The 24232-nt window shown below is 37.7% G+C and overlaps 1 protein-coding gene across 4 annotated transcripts in view; it reads right to left on the reverse strand.

Moving 5' to 3' along the window:
- The window catches only part of raraa (retinoic acid receptor, alpha a), a 200808-nt gene extending 179503 nt beyond the window's left edge, over positions 1-21305 (reverse strand). For 2 of the 4 annotated variants that reach the window (XM_084134902.1, XM_084134900.1), the window contains exons 1-2: positions 21063-21305; positions 3307-3346 (exon numbers count right to left, since the gene is read on the reverse strand). The gene's annotated coding sequence lies outside the window, so the exon portion shown is untranslated. The remainder of the gene's footprint in view (positions 1-3306; positions 3347-21062) is intronic. The other 2 variants (XM_084134899.1, XM_084134901.1) reach the window with 2 other exon arrangements.
- Between the last annotated feature and the right edge of the window lie 2927 nt (positions 21306-24232).

The raw sequence follows: 24232 nt of genomic DNA on the forward strand, positions 1-24232 counted from the left end.
GTTGCTCCAACAAATGTGTTTTATCTCATGTTTGCTATCTGACTATAGGTTAGGCTTGTTAGGCTTAGTGAAGTGTTTGGTGTAGATGGTATATTATTTTCAAACATGGTAGAACATCTAAAAGTCATGGGATACTGATGTAAAATGGTCACTGAAGTATAAAGAACTTTACCCAGACAAGGTTAGTAAGTTATTTTGAGTATTTTAACGTGACTCGTGTGCATACCTTGTAAGTGCCTTCCTGTAACAATTACTTTTTTAAAAACTATTAATATGTTATTAATGAATATGTTTATAAGCAACTGAAAAAAGCACAAATGTCAGGGCGTGTCAGAACATCTCAACGACCTCAAAAACACCTCAGACCCCTAAGGGTTAATGACAAATTGCAAATATTTTCTGTGGTAATCAACAATATTCCACAGATGGTGCCACAGAAAAGCGTAAAGGGATAGTTCACAGAAGAATGGAAATAATCATTTACTCACACTTGTTCCAAACCTCTATGGCTTTCCGTTCACTGTACAATTTTGAGTTTCTGTTTGCCATATATGATGTGCTCTATACACGTGCATCAAATCCATCGATTGATATTTATATGTGAACATATTACGGACAGATTTATTTTAGACTTTTAAAGTGATCATTTTACTTTAGAAGACTTGGATTAAGCTGCTGATGAGAATAATAAAAATATCTTCATTTGTCTTTCAAAGATAAAAGAAAGTCTTGGAAACTTAAAAGTTTTTGAATGACTTGACAGTGAGTTAATGATGACAGAATTTTCCCTTTTTAATGAACCAACTCCTTTATTTGTACTTAATCTAGAACTTTCCTTCAACAGTAAAACGGGTCTCAAAAAGTCCAACCCAACGAACCTCAGTGCAACAACACATCCAAATGACCTCTTAAGTGGGCAGCAGTTGTCCAGGCTTCAGTGTTCAACAAACCTAAGAGCACCCATGTTTTTTTTTGTTTTTTTGTTTTTTTTTGACTGAATGTGACTGTACGGCTGCCCATCCCATTGCAGAACGCCACACGACTGACCGCAAGAATGAAGCCATGCTCCCTCCGTGACCAAAACTAGGCATGTGGAGCGCAGTGGAATTCAGCAGTCCAAGCAACAAAGTAACAAAAAAAAAAAAGAGAGAAGGGAAACAGTCAAAAGCTTCACCATCCTGGAGGCTGTTTTATAGAGAGTGTGTGGCAAATTAGCACCAAATTGACAGGAAAGAAAACCCATAATTGGTGTGGAATAGTAAAAGCTGTGAGAGTCGTGGTGGTTTTGAGCGACGTGTTAGACTGAGGGAGGCCAGAGAGGGCAGGAAAGAGTTAATGTTACAGTGGCTGTACTGCATGGCTCCACTCCAAATGAAATATCAACAGCATGTCCCAGAGTGCTGAGCGAAGAGCACGAGACAGGAAAGGAGCTAAAGGAGAGAGAAAGACATAGGAAAGCAGTGCAATGGAAAAAGAAAACAGAGGGAAACAGACAGAAATTATTTGGAGTGTGGGGTGATCTTAAGACCTGAAACACTTACTGAGCTTTCAGATATGGAACAAAACATGTGGGACGTCAAACTTGACCTTACCTGCTATTGAAAATAGCAACATTTCCATTAGATGATCACTAGAATGTCCTTAATGCAAATGTTCATTTCACTGTATAGTCACTTATTATGCAACATTATCACTCCTCCTATAACCATCTGCAGATTAAAACTCAAATCACACAGATTAAAAAAATATTAAGAATATACAGTATGTATGTGCCATTAAAAGAAACATTACTATGCCCTGACAGAAGAAGATTCATTTAAAAAAAATATTCCCTTTTTTACTGTTTTCTGTTTCAAAGTACGGAAGCCCTGAACCACAACGTAAAAAATAATAATAATAATTCATAAAAAAAAAAATTCTAGCATTTTGAGATTAAAGTTGAAATATTTCGAGATTAAAGTCAAAACATTTCAAGATTAAAGTCGAAACATTACAAGATTAAAGTCAAAATTACAAATGCAGCCTCATTGACGTAATGTGAAACAAACGGAAACTCAAAATTGTACAGTGAATGGAAAGCCATACAGGTTTGGAGTAGTGTGTCCTGACATTGCTGGTGTTGTTTATGCTCAAACAGCAGCATTACACACTAACTAAAGTTAGAAAAGTGAAATCATATTCAACCACCCCTTTAAAAATCATCCAAGTTGAATAAAAAGCAGAAACCTTTTGACTGATGAAACATGAGGACTATGAACACATGATGTGATAATATATGGTTTATGTGTGTTTTTCAAGCCATCTTGGGGTATTTCCATATTTATATGAAAAATGCAGTGTTAATTGCCATATACTTTATTACAGTATAGAAACCATTATTCTGTGATAATTGTTTTAATTGTATAAAATCCATGATGACTTAATGCATAAGGGTTTGCAGTACATAAGCCAATCATAAAATCATAAAATTCATTTGGACAATAATAATAAAAAATAATAGAATACAAATTATTGGTTAATGTTCAGGAGAGAATTTGAATTATTAGCCAATTAAAAGCAAGAGATAAGAAAAAAATAAAAACCTGTCAAGTAGACAAAGATAATAAAATAAAACTGGTATTACACTTGGCATTTCTGTCTGTTTCACTACGCCCCTGGTTAGCTAAAACTGAAACCATAAAAGAAATGTATTACATTTCAATTAAAAAGAAAATAGAAAAATGAAAACTATTTCAATATATATACTAAAATAACACAGGCCAACCTGTGTCCAGAGACTGATCTGCTGGTCAAACTACATTTAGCTTTTATGTGTTCAGAAACAACACTATGGTATGTCCATATGAATTTGGTTGAAAACTATGTTCAGATTAAGAGAAAACAGGATGTGACTGCAGAAATTACAAAAACTGCAGTAACAATAAAGACCATACTAATACCAAACTTTGAATAAATACATGTCATTTATTTCATTAATTCTGTTTATGGGGCTTTTTTGAACAAAAATTTGAACACCTCTATTTCCCCTCTATTTTCCCCACTAGCCTTATGAATTATCTATCCTATTTGAAAACAACTCTTTTGTACTCTCATTTGCCGACCCATGATGGAGGAAAATACAGATGTTTTCAATTTCCTGAGAAATCGAGGCATTTCTGAGGAAGCAATTACAGTTATGGAACAGCAAAAGGTATGGTGTTTTGGATGTTTGTATAAATCACTAGGCACACAGAATATGCTCTAGCTAGCTAATAGAAAGGTTAATGGGTTAGTTTAAAAATTTAAATTCTGTTATTAATTACTCACCCTCATGTTGTTCCAAACCCACTTTCGTTTATCTTCGCATCTGTAAAGACCCAGAAAGGTAATAAAGACATCATTAACCTCAATTTTCTGAAGTAACGAGAGTGCTTTGTTGTACATATTTACAAAATAAATAAAGTATTTAGATAAATGATTAATGACACATGCGTGTTATGTTGACGTTAGAGCAAATGTTGTTGGATGAACACGCATTGAAGATGAATATTTAAGTGGTACATTATGTTTGTGATTTTATGTGCACACAAAGCAGTCACATCGCTTCATAAAACTTTAAAGTTTAAACCACTGGGGTCACATGGATTACTTTAATGATGTCCTTACTACCATTCTGGGGCTTAAAAGTGGTAGTTGCATAGTTGTCAATGGAGGGACAAAAAGCTACTACTTTCATTTTTGGGTGAACTAAGTTAACCCTTTAATATAAAAAAAATAATAAGAACACAAATGTTTATTAAAATGTATTTTATTTTTATCATTATGTTAAAAGACCAGTTCCTGTCAAGTAAATAATAACATAACATTCTGAATTTGTGTAATATCCATTTTAAACATGCCTATTACTGTATCTAATATGAGTGACCAGATTTTACATTTGGTTCTCTTCTTTAATTACATGTCCTTTTAGCTGTTATGAAGCAGTATGATTTTCTTGTGTCCAAAGCTAACATGCTTGTCCCTTTGCTTTCACAGATTGACAGAGAAGTCATCCTGCTTATGGAAGATGCAGAACTTGCAAAGCACCTTCCCTAATATGGTGACAGGATTGCCCTGATAGATCTTTGCAGGCATCAGACACCATCTGTGAAGCGAAAGCAAGGTCTCTTAGAGAAATTAAGAGAGAAAATGAAGCTTAGAAGGGAGGGAAATAAGGATGGAAATAAGGAGGTGTCACAAACCTCAAACAAAAAAGCAAGCAGCAAAGCAAAATCATGCATACGAAATACTGAAATTGGATGGCTTCACAAAGAAAATAAAGGGATAAAACAGGTCAGAGCAAGGCAAGGTGGGGGGACTAGAAAACTATAGATAAATGTTCAGGCAGGATATGATGACATACTAAAAGAAGGAAAGGCATTATTCTTTCACAATGGAGTTTCCACCAAAGGTCAAGAGTCTGATTTTGAATTCAAAGTTTGGGACTTCAAGCAAAATCTTCTTCCCAAGGATCTCTCAATTTACAATACTGTCAAACTCCCAATGTTGCGTTTCTATATAGCAACTCATCCAAAAATTAACCTGACTGAAGAATCTAGTGATGAACCTGACCATGCTAGTGATGTCTCCGATTCAGATTCGACAAAAGGTGATGACTTGTATACTCACGACTATGAGCAACTAGAGATAAATGAGCCTCAAGACACCCTTCCTGATGTGTTCTTGGTTTCTGATGAAGAGACGAGCATACATTCCTCACAAGACCATTTTGCAAGCATTGCGCTCAATGTCAGCAGTGACCCAGAGATTACATTTGGTCCACAACACCATACTGATGGAGATTCTCTTAGTGACACAGTGATCCATGAGCCTTTTGACTCACCACAGAGTGCTCCTAATGCTTTGCCCAACAGAAATGTAACCATGCACTACTCAAATAGCTTCAGTGACATGATAGAGGCATTTTCTGACCACAAGATTGTCAACCAGCCCTTGACAGTGAGACGTATACTTCCTAACAACTAAGAGGAAGCAGGCAGTGGTCCGCCGGTCCTTCGCGATGTGTACAGTAGCTTCTGGTCTGATTTCTATGAACACTGCACTGTCAGGACATCTGTAAAAGTGCCTTTCCTCAGGCATGACTTCAGCTCTGACAAATGGAAAGCTGTGGGGAGAATCCTTCTTAAAGGGTTTAAAGATTGCAAATAAATGCCCATTAAGCTTGCTCCACCATTTCTTGAGGAAATGATGTTTGGGGCTGTATATTCAGACCTAAAGGCAGCATTCCTTGTTTTGTGAGCTTTTTGTGAGCTGCCAGGAACGAGATGTTCTCAATCAAGCGCTCAAGGACTTTTCCTCTGTTGACATGGATGACCTTCTGGACATCATGAACACTTATGAATGCAGGAGGAGGGTCACGGTTTCCTCTCTACCAGGAATTGTTGACGAAATTGCACACAAGGAACCAATGTTCGTTATTGACTGTTGGAGGGAGGTCACAAAAGGCCAGATCTCTCTTAGCCAAGAAGAAATTCAACAGCTATACAAAGACCTGAAGCCTACACCAAAAAAGATGACTGGGCTGTTGAAGTTCCCAGAAAATGTCAGAAATGTCAGAAAATCAAGCAGAGGTTGCCAACCACCTGAAAAGGTACATCAGGGAAACTGACGAAGACAAACTCTGCAAATTTCTGAGATTCTGTACTGGTTCCAATTTGGTGGTTGCTGAGGCTATTCATGTACAGTTCACTGTCCAGACAGACTTCACCAGAAGGCCAATTGGACATACCTGTGGGATGGTCCTAGAACTCCCTGACTCGTATGACAATTTCCCACAATTCCGTGCTGAATTGAATTGTGTTCTGGATAGTAACATCTGGGTCATGGACATTGTATAGTTGGACATTTTATAAACTCAGAACATCATTACTATCAATCCATACTCGCAACCTTAATGTCAATAAATGCAGAATTTTGAAGAAAAAGCATGCTCATACTTGAAAACATATCAAAGCGCAGAACACTCTTTTCACACTATTTGAGACTTTGCATGTGGTACCTGTGCAAATACACTGTATCTATTGTGTTTACATTTTATGTTTACGTTGTAGTTATGTAACATTTTATGTTAACATTCCTAGTTTATGTTGATTCAAATTAATGTACACATTGAATGTAGAATTCTGAAGAAAAATAGGTTCATACTCAAGTTGAGCAGTGTTAGAGCATGTACTGCATAAAACTCTTGTGCTGTTGAGACTTTGCACGTTAACACTGTCCATGTTGTTTACATGTTCACATAATGATTCATATTCATATTGAATGTTTAAGTACTAACAGAGTTAAACAACATTTCAAAAAGGAATACCAAGATTTCTTGGAAGCTTTTTGAAATGCTTCCTGAGGTATTATGCTTACTGTCCATAAACTGTTAAAAAATAATTGTTATGAAATGTTAAATCTGAATTGGGCATGTATATTAAGTTTTTGCATGTATTGCCTCTACTAGTGCACACTACTAGTTTATTTTGATAACTGTTGGTTACTGGTGTAGTACTGTAATTTCCTGTTTGTTCAAGCATACATCACAACTGTGTTTTATATGTATAAAAAAAGTTTATTACACTTACAGCTCAAAAATAATACAATATATTAGCATATATAGCATTTTTTCTGATCTGAGCTGTGTCACACAGTGTGTGTGTGTGTGTGTGTGTGTGTGTGTATTACATCAAATTTCGTATCTCCTGTCTAAGTATAATGTAGAGGTTTCTGCCTTCCTCAGCATCCTCTGGAGGAAGAAGATGAAGCTCATCCATTAACAGGCAACAAAGTTCAAACATCACATGGGTACGTCAACATGTGACACTCCTCCTGGCAGTTCTGAACATCCAAAGAATTGCACTGGAAAAGATAGGTGCCGTTATGTTCCATTGCGCTCGGATTCTGTGTGCGTTCCACATCTGCACAAATCTGTCAAGTTCATCCTTAAATGACAAAGGCACATAAAATCTTCCATTAAAATCTCATTAAAAAATTACAGCATTTATATATATATATTTTCTATAGGCCTATATTTTCTATTAAAGTGCATGTTCTCTCTGTATTACATTATTACTATAGGCCTATTACAGTCTTGCTAATATTTTAGCAAATAAATATGTGGATAGATAGACAGACAGACAGACAAAGACAGACAGATAGATAGATAGATAGATAGATAGATAGATAGATAGATAGATAGATAGATAGATAGATAGATAGATAGATAGATAGATAGATAGATAGATAGATAGATAGATAGATGATTTCTTACCTGTACACGTGTTGTAAAGAAAATCTGCACGATTGATTTGTCAAGGAAGTCCCCATTGAAATAGTCTTCTTTTAAATCCTGAAAAAAGTTAATCCAAAACTGAATATTCTCTTTCCGAGGTATGCTCCAAAAGCTTTCGATTCTTTGATTGAAACTCTGTTGAAAAGCAAAGTCATCAGTAGCATCTTGTTGAAGAATGAGAAGCATCTCTATTCTTTACTGTCTCAATAAAATATGTTGCAATGACTTTCGGTTCATTATTGGTGAAATACACTTTCAACCATCACATTACATGATAATCCATCAACACATCCATTAATGCAGAGGCTGTACGGTTTAAGCTTATCGAGTCAATGTGCCACATAAAGTTTGGACCAGGATTGTGGTACCTCCTCCTGCAGAGGCTTCGTGCTTGTCGATAGGCAACGCCATCTGGGTCGAGAACACTTAAATATAACCGTACTGTTTCCCTCTTCACCGTAAATCCTTTCTGGATACATTTTAAGTGCATCATTCTGTATCCAATCATTTGGCCGGATCCCGTGATTTCCTCAGATATAAAGCTGGCTACCTCCATCCAGTCTGAAAAGTGTTTTCGCCTGTAAAGTCTATTCCGGCTCAGTATATTTTGTAACGTCCTAAGACAAATGGTAATGCCATGTTGGTAGATCAGGGGATTTTATAAATCTCAGGGGGGCTTGTGTTTGAAATTGCATTCTCCTTCTCGGTTGAAATCGCGTTCAGTTTAGATTGCGTTCCGGATTAAATTGCTTTACTGGGGTCAGATCATCGAGCATCAAGTTAACTAAACAGCCAAAAACAGAACTATATTTTTCGCTTCCTGTTTAATAGAGCAGTTTTTGACTAAAATAAGCTGTAAAGTGGACCAGACTTTATGACGGTAGTCAAAACTCTGGGAATGTGAGACTATTTGCTCCTACCCACCATCAACCACAAACAACTGCCTGGGGAACATAAATACACCACCAATCATTACTTATAACCAGATTATAGAGCTGACAGGCCTGCTGAGATTGTCAGGGCAAGCTCTTACAGGCTGATGGGATAATATTAGACAGAGAGAGAGAGAGAGAGAGAGAGAGAGAGAGAGAGAGAGAGAGAGAGAGAGAGAGAGAGAGAGAGAGAGAGAGAGAGAGAGAGAGAGAGAGAGAGAGAGAGAGAGAGAGAGAGAGAGAGAGAGAGAGAGAGAGAGAGAGAGAGAGAGAGAGAGAGAGAGAGAGAGAGAGAGTCTCTAAGGCACAGCAGGGTAGATGGGTTTTAGGGCCTGGGTTTTCCTTGGCACTCTCAGCTCCATGTGTATCTGGTGAGGGTCTAAGCTCTGGAGATAGTGCTGGAGAAACTGATACTGGTGGCAAGGGGAGGGAGAGGGGAATTCTGCTGATCACAATAAGGTCTCTTTTCTCTGAAAATGTTATCAGGTTCAATTAGGGAAAGGACAGGCTTGGCTTTCTTTTTATAGTAGAGCGCCCAGGGCTATGTGACATGTAATTACATCGTAATGTAACCTGAGAGCTTGTCTGCAGTTTACGGTCTGCTAGTTAATTACAGTGTATGATGTTGTAGTGTTTGAGTGTTTTATTGTATAGTTTTGCACCAATATTGGTGATAATTTCAGTGTATTTTGGTGTAATACTGTACTGTGATGGAACCAACTAAACATGATTAGTAGTGATGTATGGGCTTTAATTATTTAAAGAAATTAAAAAATAAAGAGATTTAAAGGGGTTTAAGATAATAAGGAAAATAAAAGAACTAAGTATGTTATTGTAAAGTAAAACATTTTTATGTAAAAAAATGCACACATTCTTCACTGCATTGCATGCTTACATTCACTCTTAATCTTATGCCTAATACGCTGAAGACAAATACAAAGTTCTTTCATGAAACTCTAGATGGCGCAGGCTAATAGGTCATTTAACTCAAGCTGCTTGTAATCACATTGTTATCTATAGGGCACAGGTGATTGGTTCCTATTGTATCAGTCGCCAATGAGCTCACATGCTCAACCTTCAAATACTTGGGTAGCATTTGTCTTAGCAGTGCAGCACGCTTCAGAAACCCTCCTCCTTCCCCAGCTCGATCTGCTACAAGTAATTCATGTACGTTATATTGTACAGCAGCAAAATGTCTTACTTGCTCACAGCTGCGTATCGTGTATGTATTGGCAGTAGCAAATACCGTACTTGCTCAATAACCCACTGTAAATCAGCAGCAGTGTATGATCTATTCCGCCAAGACCAAACATATCAACATTGTCATACCCATTACCATGCCAAACACGCATAGAGTTGTCATGACAGAACTCAGGTTATTCAGTTATGAATTACATGAATCATGTAAGTTATAGGCTATATTTTCAATTCAAAATCTGACAAAAAAGTCAAAAACTGCATCTGGACATTACTATCGGTCGTTAAAATACTTCTATTGTAAAACAGTTAGAGAATATTAGAAGTTTAGCTACTTACATCTTACTCACACTCATGAGCATGTAACTGAAGCATCATGCAGGAATTCATGTTTGTCTACTATTAATCATTATTAGGGGTTCAAGCACGAAGTGCTGAAACCCTATTGTAATTGCCCTGATTTTTATTATTTTTCTTCCGCCGTAAAACGCATCGTGCAGCCCAAACCGTAAGGGCTAGAGCATTGAAACTTTGCCATATGGTAGTACAAAAATCGAGGAGAGGTTATCAAATTATGACCTCGATTGGCCCATAGGTGGCGCTATAGCGACCAAAAGCGTGAAACTGGTCATAACTCCTAAACTCTATGTTGTAGACTCAAGTGTCTTATATCATTGGAAAGCTGTACACCTGGAGAATAAAATGTATATCTCCGATTTCATTTCCGGTATGCAAATTTTTCCGCCGTTTTGAATTTTTTCAAAAAACTATTTTTGCGAACTAGTCTGTGGTTTTTCGCCCGATCGGAACCAAACCAGTGCAGAAATGTTCTTTGGAGTCTGAATATCAATAATTATCAAAAAAAGTTGAAATTTCCATTCACATTCGCTTAACGTTGTGGGAGGAGCCTATTTTACTAAATTCGATTGGCCACATAGTCGATTGGCCACATAGTGGCGCTATAAGAGTAAAAAAACATATAAACACCCAACCGTTTGTCCGAATGACTTGAAATTTGGTATGCAGCGTCTCGGTCCAAGGTGCCATGTATGTCTAAAAGGATATTGGCGTATCTCAAAAAACATGGCCGCCATCTGCCAATGAAGTTTGACCACCTATTAGACAAGGTTAACGGAGTCCAATCGGAACGAAACTCGGTGGGCATGTTTAGGTCAAGGCCCTAGAGGTCTGTAAGAATTTTGAAAGAAATCGGCCACTAGTTGGCGCTAATGAGTTTTATGGCTCTATAATCACGTGGTGTTACACTCATCCACACAATATGCATATCATTTGATAGATCTCCTCATCCTGAACAACTTTACCTCAAGAACCATCAATCAATCAGCTGTCAATCAAACTGTTCATTAAATATTTGCGAACATGTTAAAAACCTACTTTTGCGAACTAGTCCGTGTTTTTTTGCCCGATCAGAACCAAACCAGTGCAGAAATGTTCTTTGGAGTCTGATTATCAATAATTATCGAAAAAAAAGTTGAAATTTCGATTCACGGACGCTAAGGGGCGCCAAAACGTACGTTGTGGGAGGGGCCTACTTTACTAAAATGGCTATAACTCCAGAAGTAAATGAGGTATCTTCACCAAACTTGGTACACATGTGTAAGAGGTCAATCTGAGGTCACAGTAAAAAAAAACGCGCCGATTGGCCACATGGTGGCGCTATAACATGAAAAAAACATAAAACAGGCTATAACCACCTGACCGTTAGTCCGATTGACTTGAAAATTGGTATGCAGTGTCTTGGTCCAAGGTGCCATGTATGTTTATGAGGACATAAAACATGGCCACTATCGGCCAATGAAGTTTGAGCAACCAATTAGACAAGGTTAACGGAGGCCGATCGGAACGAAACTCAATGGGCATGTTCGACTCATGGCCGTGGAAGTCTGTAAGAATTTTAAAAGAAATCGGCCACTAGTTGGCGCTAACGAGTTTTATGGCTCTGTAATCACGTGGTGTTACACATATCATCACAAAATGCCTATCATTTGATAGATCTGCTCATGCTGAACAACTTTGCCTCTAGAACCACTAATGCCAATCAAACCGTTCATTAAATATTTAAGCATATGTTAAAAACCTACTTTTGCGAACTAGTCCTAGGTTTTTTACCCGATCGGAACCAAACCAGTCTAGGACAATTCTCTGGACTCTCTAGATCAATAATTATCAAAAAAAAGTTGAACTTTTGCATTTGGATGGCTGTAATATGGTCATTTATAAAATGGGCATGGCAAAATACATTAAAAAGCCTATAAATCCTAAATAAAAACCCAGAACTTCACAAAAATTGGTGAACTTATGTGACATAACATCATTAACAAGCATGCAAAATTTCATGGAGCTCGGACCATAGTTGGCGCTATAACTGTTAAAAAGCTTTAAAACCATATATTTCCTATGGTACATTGCCTATATTGGCTGTAAATGGTGTTTTCCATCTATTATGTCAGTGGTTAAATGCTTGCTAAATAAAACTTGATAACTTTTGATGCTTTTGTGCTTAAAAACCCTTAAAGGCCTTAATAGCTTGAACCCCGATAAATGCTGCTTGCAGCTTTAATTTTAAATGTTTTTATTATTTGGGGGGACATGTAGCCAATGTCTATGGTGGTTATGGCCCTGGAACCAGGGACCCTCTTGCTGTGAGGCGATAGTGCCACTGAACCACTAATTTTAAACAATTTAAAAATACAATTTGAATTTATTCAAAGTAGAGAATAACACTAGCGACACCAAAGACATGGGTTTGATTACCAAGAAATGCATGACCTGATATAATTTCTATATGAAAACCTCTGCAGTTGAATACAATGAAAGTCACTTTGGATAAAAGCATCTGTCCTAAATGCAAATTAATCTTGAGGGATTCCAAAACATCCAAGCTTCTAAAGTTGTAAAAGTATGTTTTAAGTTGTCAATAAGCTGAAATTGTGCGTATCAGTGTTCAACCAAAAATGAAAAAGTGTACGTGCACTAGAAGCACACTTTACATATGGATACTTATAAAAACTAATTTGATCATGTTGCATAGGCTTATGCACATAAAACCCAATCAAGTGCATGATTTCAGGCAGGGTCACAGTCTATGGCCTGGTTTCACAGACAGAGATAAAGCCAGAATTAGGCTTTAGTTAAAGTAGGGCATTTAAGTAACTTTTTAAAATGTGCCTTAGAAAAACATTACCCGTGTGCATCTTGAGAAAAAACAAACAATGGCACTGACATATTTTAAGTTATGTCAGTGCAAGTTCAAGTTGCTTTCAGTTAAGACAGCTCAAACATGCATTTTAGTCTGGGACTAGATTTAAGCCTCGTCTGTGAAACTGGGCATATATGTTCCACAAAGCACATTCTTTGTGCATGATTAAGTAACTAACCCATTGACATAGTCCACATATCCAGAGCTGTATCTGAAAGTCAAAAACGATTACTTTCCCTTTGCTTCTCCCCATTTCCATGCGCTTTCTACTCCACCCAAGTTTTGACTGTTTTCCAGAGTCACTTTTTCCTTTAGGTCCAATGAATATCTGTGGGAAACACCTATGATTATAAATCCATATGAGGAATTGTCTTGTGCACATACATAAGCTCTGTTTCAAAACGTACCAAGCTTCCAAGCACTTTAAGACATCATAGCTGTGCTCTCGATGCAAAGAGTGTTTCAAAATATGGGCAGCAACATTATGTATGTATGCCTTCTAAGACAGCTCAGGACAGCACTGGATGTATATTGCAATCCCAGAATGCACTGCAAAGAGTTCAGTGGAAAAAAAATATTCAAGATGATGGAGAAGAGATAAATGGCAGTTATAAATATATTTCATTTAATACTCAAAAGTATTTATTATTATTATTTTATTTTTAATACTATTATTACTTTAATATTAATACTATAATACTTTCAAAGTATTAATAATCTGTTTATTTTAATGTTTTTTGTTTTTTTTTCATGCTTATTAGCTCTATTTTAACCTGCTGCATTTAAAGGAACCGTATGTAAGAAATGTATTTCAATTAATCATAAAATGGCCCTGATATGTCACTAGACATTAAGAAATCATGTTCATTTCAAATACTTATATCACTGACAACAGTAGTCCGGCCAGGATATTGTCATTTAAAAGTGAAGTTGCAGCATGTTGTGTTTTGGCCTGATGCGCCACCCTCCACCTATCTACCAATCACGAAGTCAGTAGTGTTTGCACCGCTCTACAGTAATTTGAAAGTGATTGCAGTACCAGTTTTGGCAGTACCCTGATTCACTATGGTAAGCCTATTGTAGGCCTAAGTGTTTATATTTTAGACGTGTCAGGATTGTTTTGTGGGAAATTATAAAGGTGACATGAAGCAGCTAAATCTTGAACCTGGAATCACCCATTTAAAAAAACTGAAAAAAGAGAACACAACAGAACTCGTAATAAAACGAGAATCAACATTGGAATTTGCCTTTGCAAATGAATACTTTGTGAAGGAAACATAACACAATCACAATATGTTTATGTTTCCTTCACAAAGTCATCACAGTCACGCAGAGCTGAAGCACAACCAATATACTATATATATATATTCAATTATCAAACTTTTTTATGGTTATAGTTTTAATTAACTAATAACCCTGGTTTGGGTAGAAAAAACAATGCAGCATTTTATAGTGGAAGTGTTCTCCTACCTCACTGTTCTCGATCTCTTTCTCAACATCTATCTATTCTTTACCTCTCTCTAACTCTATCTCATGAGTACAGGGATTCGTCTCGTCTGACACATAGAGATTATCTAATACCATCAAAGGAAGTAGAAAGATAAAACGATGGTGCATTAAAATAAGTGGAGTCAAGACTTAACCATATCACTGTGTGTGTGTTGAAGGTAAAGAACCTTGGCATTTCCATCCTCCGCTCCTGGCACCACACGGATTTAACTTCCCAGACCCTGCTCCTATTCCTGCCTTCCCTCCATCTCTCCGTCTTTTCCCACACTCTCATGCTCTCTAGAGGCACTGGATGCAGCATCATGGCTTCAAGCAGTAAAATCACTATAGCATTTCCAGCTTTTACCACACAATTCAAACACCCATTTTGCAAAAATGTGTGCATCCCGCATAGTTTGCATGTTTGTCAAGCACACTGCATTGTAAGATACACTATTCCTTAGTATGCTCACTTGTTTTGGCAAATAGAAGGACATTCTATTAGTAGAACATGCATTCCATGCATACAGAAAATGTGCTTACTGTGCAGAGTATACATACAGTACAATACACTGCAAAGGTTCTATACACAGGTATTATGCTATTCTGAATATTGCCATTTACTAGCCAAACTTTACTCTGGATCACTGCTGAATCAACAAGTTTATTGTAAAATTGGGTTGCACTTCATTTGACAGTACGAGCACTTACGTGTACTTACAGTGTACTTACCTAAGAAAGTACTGGGTAATATACTGTAAGCAGTGGCGGAGCTAGGGGGTGGCCAGGGGTGGCCATGGCCACCCTTGGTCTAAGCTTGGCCACCCCTTTGGCCACCCCTCTCACAACTGCTGTTTCTGTCTCTTTTTTTATTGACAAAAATCGCGTTTTTTAAAACGCTGAACCGTCTCTTTAAGACCACAAAAAACGTGTGACTTTTCAGACGCACACTCCAACTTCACCTCAGCGCCAGGCGCAAGTCAAACGAGTGCGGAAATTTGCAAGTGCTGAATGAGCTTCAGCAGAACATCAGACAGTGATATGCACATAGTAAATATAGAGTCAATCTCAACTGGTGGGTTGCAAGACCGTTTTGAGGAAGTCGAATAGTGTGCAGTAATTCTCTTTTTTTCTGATGCTACTTTTATTTTAGAAAATGTGTGTGAAAGCTTGTGACACTTCTGTCAGATGCTGAGAAAAGCGCGTTGTCCTTATTCAGTTGGCTATCTTCGGTAAGATGAGATGTTGTCAGGCCAAATGTCAGTAAAACTAACTAACTTTCCTGTCATACGGCTGACAGCAGTTGTACTGTGCTTGCGGTACGCTCATCACGTGCAAATGCGGCGTGCTGTAGTTCTGTCGTCAATTAACTCATGAATCAAAAAGGCGATTAAAGCTGTCAAAACTGCATGCATGTATTTGTTATACATGTGTCACATGTGTCTGGATTAAAATATTCTGCTATGTGAGATCACAATATAAGGCACAAATGGATATGTAATGTTTTAATGTCCAAATAAATATGAGCACTGTGCATTTGTACTAAAAGATAGGCATTCATTTTGCGTTCATTTGTAAAGGACAAACAAAAATGGATAATTTTTAAATCCATAAAATAACTTAATTTTACATTCTGGCAACATTACATTATGAAAAACATAACATTTTACACTATGTGCTGTTGACTTCCGCCTTGTTCACATTCTTGCACATGGGGATTCAAAAGAGAACTTTTGTTTTCCTTTTTAATTTAGGTATGATAGAACTGTTGCAATTATTTATTTTGACAACTAATATAGAAAGTTAAACATTTTTTTTGACAAACTCAGAATTGGTTGAAGAGTTCATTGATTATATAAAACGCATTGAAGGTTCAATAATCTTTGGACTACAGTATTATCTGCATGTTATCTCATCCATGAAGATGCAACAATGTAGAACAAGCTATTAGAGATTTTGAGAACCAGAACCAAGCTAACAGAGCAAGTTGAACTTTAGCTATAGTGTGTGCACTCAAAAAAATAACTCTTTGAATGAACGTAAAAAAATCATGGAAATGATTTCCACACGATTAACTTGCTTTATTTCAGCATTATGCAATTATGTTATTCCAATTTAATGTACTTACGTTGGGTCAACTTAATTTATTAAGGTTGATTCAACTTATTTACTATGGTTGGACACAGCTTAATTTTATATTGTCAGCCCAACTAATTTACTTAATTTGCATCCAACTTATGTGGTTGTTATTTTCATTCATCCATCAATATTTCACTTATTTTAGTGACACATAATTAATTTGACAGACTACAGCTAGCTATTTGCTAGCAGTAGCACATATTAGCATCTTAAATGCTAAGATTTACATGCTCCTTCTATCAAAGCAGTTAAAAGTAACCAAATCAGTCCACAGCCAAACAAAATGCTCCACACTTCTCCACAATGGTAACCCACTGTAATTTAAATGGTTCTAATAATTCCAATGTAATTGAACATTAAACACAATTACACACTATCAAGTCTTCCCCTTTTCTCATTTTCTCAAAAAAGCATAAAATAACACTTAATTTTAACATTTATTCTCTCTTAATTCAACCATATGCAAAGCATGCTGGGAACAACAAGCACTGCCCAGTTTCAGTTAATGCAACACAAATCATTCATGTAATCCAACACAAACGGATTAAGTAAGATTCAATTTTACATATTAAGCAGATTGAACACAATCAAATTAAGTTAGGGCAAAATGGCTGTTGGCGTCGCACTATACTGCCACCCTCTGGATGTAAGAAATTTTTACTTAACATAAATGGTTTGTGTTTAGACAACACGTTAGGATTTTGTACTGTTAAGTTGAGACATAATTACGTGGACCTTAATAGAAAAAAACATTTCAAGTCAACAAACACAATTATTATAAGTAAACTAAATATAAATATATTATGTAAAGTGCACAACCTTCCTAGTTCATTTTTTTGAGTGTGCCCTTTTATTACTATTTAATTAATTTTAATATGAGGTGGTGGGTAATAATAAAAAATATATAAAATTCACTCAGTATTCCATGATTCCTAATTCACTACTATCTCAATTACAATTAAGTACAAATTAACTTTATTCAGTTGTGTAGGCACTAAAACAGTCCAATACATTATAGTCAAATTATTTTTTATGATAAAATAATTACGATTTCTGTGCCACCCCAGACTGGTTGCTGGCCCTTGCCTGGCCACCCCTATGAAAAAATCCTGGCTCCGCCACTGACTGTAAGGTAACTACATGCATGGGTGAAGGTCAAGTTTAGGGGAAGATTCAGAGTTAGTACCTAGTTACCCAGTTATTGCAATTACTATAATAAGTACATAGTAAGTAAATGGGGAACATGACTAAAATAAAGTGCTACACAAAATTGTATTATCATTGTGTAAACAGTTTATTGCCACAAAATGTAACTATATTATCACACAGCTCTTTATATAATGTTGGATATAGAAGCATGTTATTGTTGCAAAATGTAACGTTCTAAGTCTGAAGATATTCAAATATTATAAACATTAACAACATGATTTTCTTTAAACCTGCTTTAAAACAATGTGAATTGTGAAAAGCACTATATATATATATTTGACTTGACTATCAGAATGAGAATTATTACAGGTCTGTATGTTCTGTTCTGTCAGTTCCATCTGTTATCAGGCTGTTATTGTATGAAGATTTTCTACATATTTGAAAGAAGTCTTTCATGCTCACCAAGACTGCATTTATGTGATCAAAAATACGCAAAAAAAATATATATTGTGAAATATTATTACAATATAATATAACTGTTTTCTATTTAAGTATATTTTAAAATGTAATTTATTCCTGTGATGCAAAGCTGAATTTTCAGCATCATTACTCCAGTCTTCAGTGTCACATGATCCTTCATAAATCATTCTAAAATGCTGATTTGCTGCTAAAAAAAACAGCATTTCTTATTATTATCAATGTTGAAAACAGTTGTGTTGCATCATATTTTTGAGGAAACCATGCCAGACTCTTTTTCTGGATCCTTTGATGAATAGAAAGTTCAAAAGAACAGCATTTATTAGAACGTAGAACTTATTGTGTCACTGTATGAGTGTCATTAAAACGGATGTTATTATTCAAGTAGCTAGCTAGATTTTTTTACAGTAAACAAAGCTCTCCACATACATACTCAACTTAATGAAATAATGTCAATCAACAAAGTCAAAGAGCAAAGAAAAGCTCCTTTGAAAAATATGGCTATGTGATATAATAAGTCCATTCTAAAAGCTATAAAGAGGTTTATCGGGTCCAAAATTAAGCAATTATACTCTATACTCTACAATAGTAGAAGCTCTCTCATGTTACAGTCAACCATTCCAGATGCATGTATGATTCCATTTGCAAAACAATCTGGTTCATAAACCATGCAAAAACAACTGAAATTAAAAACAGAGCAATTGAAATACTAATTAAATGTCAATTGCAAGGAGATGTTGAGTCACTATCATGTTCTTAATGCCAGAATGCTTTTTCCATCCCATGCTGACACGGGTCTTACTCATTGGTTAGAGAAGTGGACGAAGAACAAGTGCTCATCAGGAGACGAAAGAAAGAGCTGAATGTGCGTCACTCATATTGGAACGTCAAACAACGGAACACAAACAGTGAAATATATATAGCCGCTATTACCTGTTTTTTGTATTGGACATTGTTTGCATTAGTATTAAATATCAACACACAATACGTAACAGCTGTTTGACATTGAAATCATGGCCAAAACAACCAGCACATACAAGAGTTATCTGACACGAAGGGATGTTTAGAGTGTAAATATGATAGGTCTGAACTCAAACACCACTTGACAGTAATGAACAGGGCAGTGTGAGAAGAGTGTATTGTACTATGACCTTGATTTAATTACCTACAAGGTAACATGACATACAAGTTGTATACCCCACAAAACTTCTACTGAATAATGGCTTCATTTCATTGTGTTTCACAATATTCAGTATTCACCTGCTGTGACTTAATTAGGGCTGCATGATACTGAAGAAAAATGCGATATGCGATAACTAATTAAATAATGCGATTTTCGATATGCGATACGATAATGCGTAATGTGTGTAAAATAAACTTAAATTATATTTAAATTATATTTAAAATTATATAACCTACATACGTTTCTCACATTCTTTTTTTGACAAGAAAACATCCCTACAACTTCTGAAAGTGAACATCAATGTTTTACTGTAGCATAAGAAGTGTTATTTTAACATCAGTGTAAACCACGGGGTTTAGGGTTACAGGTAGGCCTACATTAGGTTTATTTAACAACATGAATAACATGAATAATCAAATGTAAAAATAAAACACTGCTTAATTTTCACTGTAGGAATTAAATATATACTGATTCTTATTAAAGCTACAAATGTTATTCAGCCAAGAGCAGTGAGTGATTTTGTCTTTGTCTTTTGTTCATGACCAATATTATTGCAAGCTGTTGTGATATGCATATCGTGATATATACATTTGCGATATTTCGATAATTTTGATATATTGTGCAGCCCTAACAAAAATATATTTGGCCATATAATTATATCCATTGCAACAATAAGCAATTTCCAATCTATCCATCTATATTCATATGAAGACAAATTCCTACCTTCAGCTTGCCAGACTTGCTGAGTTTTTCCTATCATTTGATAACTTATGGTTATGATATACCTAAGCTGTTACTTTCTCAGCAGCCTTTGGTACTGGATATATTTCGATATATCATAATTCATGCTTCCATGGTAACAGCTACTTCTCTGCCTGATCCTTTGGATTATGGGGTTGTAGTTCTTCACTAAGAATTTGCCAATTGCCTTTTTAATCTTCATCAAGGATGTAACCAAATGTTTGGGAGGACCAAATGTATACATTTAAGAATCCATTAACAAAAAAACTCAACACTCTCTCGTGGCAATTAGTAACTATTATTTTTTTGGCGAATTTACAATCTAGATTGTTTTCCACTTATGGTTAGGTTTTGGAGTGGGGATAGCTTCATGCTTACTTTTTTCCATAAAAATCGCATGTTTCCTTATGAATAATTTTGTATAAATTCATACAAAATGACCACATTGAATATTGAAGGGCATAATGGTCAATGCTCTTTAAAAAACGTGGTATCTAGTTAGTTACCAACCAACCAAATAAATAAATAAATGACATATAGGCCTAGATCCTGTATTAATTAAATTTTATACAAAGTACCATAGTATTACAGTATATTGGACGTGGGGCCATGCACGTGTATTTTTTTTAAAGTTGACTAGACTACTGTAGGTTTCATATAGCCTATGGAAATCAGCCAATCAATCATTCAATTCCATGACAATGGAAATACAACCACTTTTGTTAGTATCATTTACCAAACTACAGCAATTACAAATCTAAAAGGAAATAAGAAATGGAAGATACAGTAGAATCGGTAAATATAAGTTTCGATAAAATGAGCATAGGTTCACATTTGCGCTACAGCCTGTCTGTCAAAAGCGTCTGTTTCAGCGCAACAGTGAAATGATGAGCAACTTTTGAATGTAGTCCACACTTGTTCACTTCAAAACTAGACAGTACAACAACTATCAACATTTTTACAATGACAGTGAAAACATACAGAGCTGCCTACCAAGACCACAATTATTTGAGGCAAATGCCCAAAAATTATGTCTAGGTGCAGTGCTTTGAGACGCTGGCCATATTATTCAGCACTATGGGACTGTTCGTGCAAAACTTATCTCGCAGTGTCATGGTGCCTATTTGGTCGCTAAAGAAAACATCTCTAGCTAGCATGATGTATTATCCTCAGCAGTTCTTTAGTAAAGGTGAGAGAGTAAAGAAGAGCTTGAATAAATACCTGAACCTGTTGACTCCGCCCCCGCCGCGGCTCACCGCCTCAACTCCTGCCGCACAGTTTGATGCTGCAGTAAACTTTCCCGTCTGCTCAACAAAAGAGCAATAAACGTGTCATTGAGGACCTTCAGGTGTCTTTTAGTAGGGGTTGAGACAGAACCCCGTATGAAGCAGCGGCCATTTGAGTGTCATGTGTGCTGAGTGTATGTGTGTGTGTGTGTGTGCGTCTGTGAAACCCAAGACGAGTGAATGAACCCGCCCCGTTTCCTCAAAGTCCCGTTAACTCTCTCATCTCCATCTTTGACGGTTTCTATCACTGGCAGCCTGTGCTTCTGATATAACATATCAAAACTTTCAATCATAATAACAAACATTAGTAGTTTTCTGTTCACTATAGTACTGTAGCCTACTGTTATATTTTATGTATTCATTTTTCTTTTAATCATTTTAAAATGTATTTAGTTATTTCAATCGACGTTTTTATTGTTTAGTTATTTGAATTAACATTTTGTTATGCGGATGTGGAGATGAACCCAAGCACAGACAGAATGCACTACACACAAGGTTTATTGATGACAAAGAATTGGGAAAACAAAACCCACGAGGAGGCAAAACACAGACAGGACAACGAGTGACTAAACTAGACTGACTTGACATAACTAGACTACAAACAAACAGCTAATACAGAAACAGAACTTTCTCTTGATGACACTCTTGACAGGGTACTCACAGTGATGGACAAAGTCTCACAATGAATGATAACATGTAACAATGAACCGGCACAAGACAGCAAACAATGTAACAATGAACCGGCACAAGACAGCAAACACAAGAGGATTAAATAGGGAGACTAATGATAAGACAACAGGTGACACAGGTAAAGCAATGACAAAACAAGGATAACAAGGGGGCGGGGCAAGAGAACGAGACAACACAAGCACATGGCCCAAACAAAAGGCCATGTGCTTGCACACAAAACATGGGTCTGCCATGATCCTGCCACAAGAATGAAAGAATGACTAGATGGCAGAATCATGACAGAACCCCTCGCTTAATGAGCGGCTTCCAGACGCTCCTCAAGGGAACATCAAACACGGGACATGACAGACTGTGACACAGACACAAACCAACAAAACATGACAAATAACAAAGGTAAACAAGAATACACAACGACAGGGTCCAGGTGACATAGCAAAAATAACAAACAAGGAAGGGGAGGAGGGGGGACAACAAAGTTCATGGGGGGGAAGTCCATGGTGGATGGGTGAAACCCACGGCGGCTTGACAGGGGTGGAAACCGCAACAGGAACAGAAACAGGGGGTACAGCGGGTGACAGGACAGGAATCATGACAGGGGGTTCAGCAGGCAGCTGTGGAGCGGGAACAGGAACTGGGCTCTCAGAAGCGACTTCAGAACCAGTACTGCCCGAAGCGGACTCAGAATCTACGCCCCTCATCTCCGATTTGGTAACAGCCTCTGATTCTGGGACAGAGCTCTCTGCAGCTGGCTTGGGATCAGCGCTCTCTGCAGCTGGCTTGGGATCAGTGCTCTCTGCAGCTGGCTTGGGATCAGCGCTCTCTGCAGCTGGCTTGGGTACGGCGCTCTCGGCAGCTGACTGGGGTACGGCGCTCTCTTCAACAGTGGGCATAAGACTGGGGGACACAGCAGGACTGGACGGAACTTCCAGGATCTTTGCAAGACGAGACAAATAATCAGAAAGGGTCTTAGCCGCAATGACGACCGTCATCTCCTGACGAGCAGAAACAGACCACACCACTGCTGAATCGGCCGCGGCCTTCTCTGCAGCGCTCACGACTGCAGGCTCGGGAACAGCCTCCACTGCTGCTGGTTCTGGGGCAGTGCTTTCAGTAGCGTGCTCTGGGACAGCGCTTCCAGTAGCAGCAGCGGGCTCTGGGACAGTGCTTCCAGTAGCAGCAGCGGGCTCTGGGACAGCGCTTCCAGTAGCGGGCTCTGGAACAGCGCTTTCAGTAGGAGCAGAGGGGTCTGGGACAGCGCTCTCTGCAGCAGCGGGTTCAGGACCAAGCAGAAACGAAGGACGGGAGGCTCCCTTCCTCCTCTTCTTCTTCCTAGGTCGCGGTGCAGATGCCGTTGGCGGACTGGTGAGTGGTTGGGGAACCATGGCGGGATCTGTGTCTGGGGTTGGAAGAGCAGTCTCTAGGAGGGCTGATTCCGTCACGGAGGTCTCTGATGCCGACTCCCAAGAGGTCCGTCTCCCTCGCTTGCCGAGTAGACTTTCGGGTCCGGATGACATCTCGGGAGTGGAAGTGGGACCAGCTTGATCCCCCTGGGAAACAACACCCAGGACACAACCCTCCGGAATCACTGGCAGCTTGACTGGTGGTGATGACAAGATGGACCCCCACGACTCCCTTCTCGATAAACAATCCACCATATCAGCGAACGAATGGCAAACCAGCTTCTCCCGTTCAGCCAGGGGTGGAGGAGAGTTGAGACCCGCAATGAGGTAGCGGTTTAGGAGGACATCTGGCAGGAAAAACCTTCTCTCGTTCACGACCCGGGCATACTCCCTCAATGATAGCTCTCCCTGGGAGGGAATCGGGAGTTTGCCCCTCTTAGAGTCAGCGATGGTCCTGTGCCACCAATCCTTAAGATCATCTGAGTTATGCTTGACATAAGAGGACATAATATCTGCTGGGTTCGGTTCTGGCCGGTTCATTCTGTTATGTGGATGTGGAGATGAACTAGACCCCAGATTGAAAGCCCCTGCATTAGGGCATATATTTGCAATACATTTTCTAAGTTTTGATTAATGTTTCTTCATGAATGATGATTGGAGAGAGAGTGATAGAGCCAATTCAAACGACTGGGATTATTAGGAGGCCATGACTGATAAGGACCAATGGATGGAATCTGGACAGGACACTCTTTACGAGAAGTGACATGGGATTTTTTTTTTAGGGACCCCAGAGAGTCAGGACCTCAGTTTAACATCTCACCCGCAGGACGTATTTTCATGAATTGAAGCCTATTCATAGAGATACTATAGCATGACTTCTTCACATGTTGACATGTTGTGTATATATATATATATATATATATATATATATATATATATATATATTCATGGTGTGAATCCCATTCCACCACATCCTAGAGGTGCCCTATTGGATTAAGATCAGGTGACTGTGACA

Source organism: Abramis brama (genome assembly GCF_963993115.1).
Source record: "Abramis brama genome assembly, chromosome: 14".
In the NCBI taxonomy this organism is placed as follows: domain Eukaryota; kingdom Metazoa; phylum Chordata; class Actinopteri; order Cypriniformes; family Leuciscidae; genus Abramis; species Abramis brama.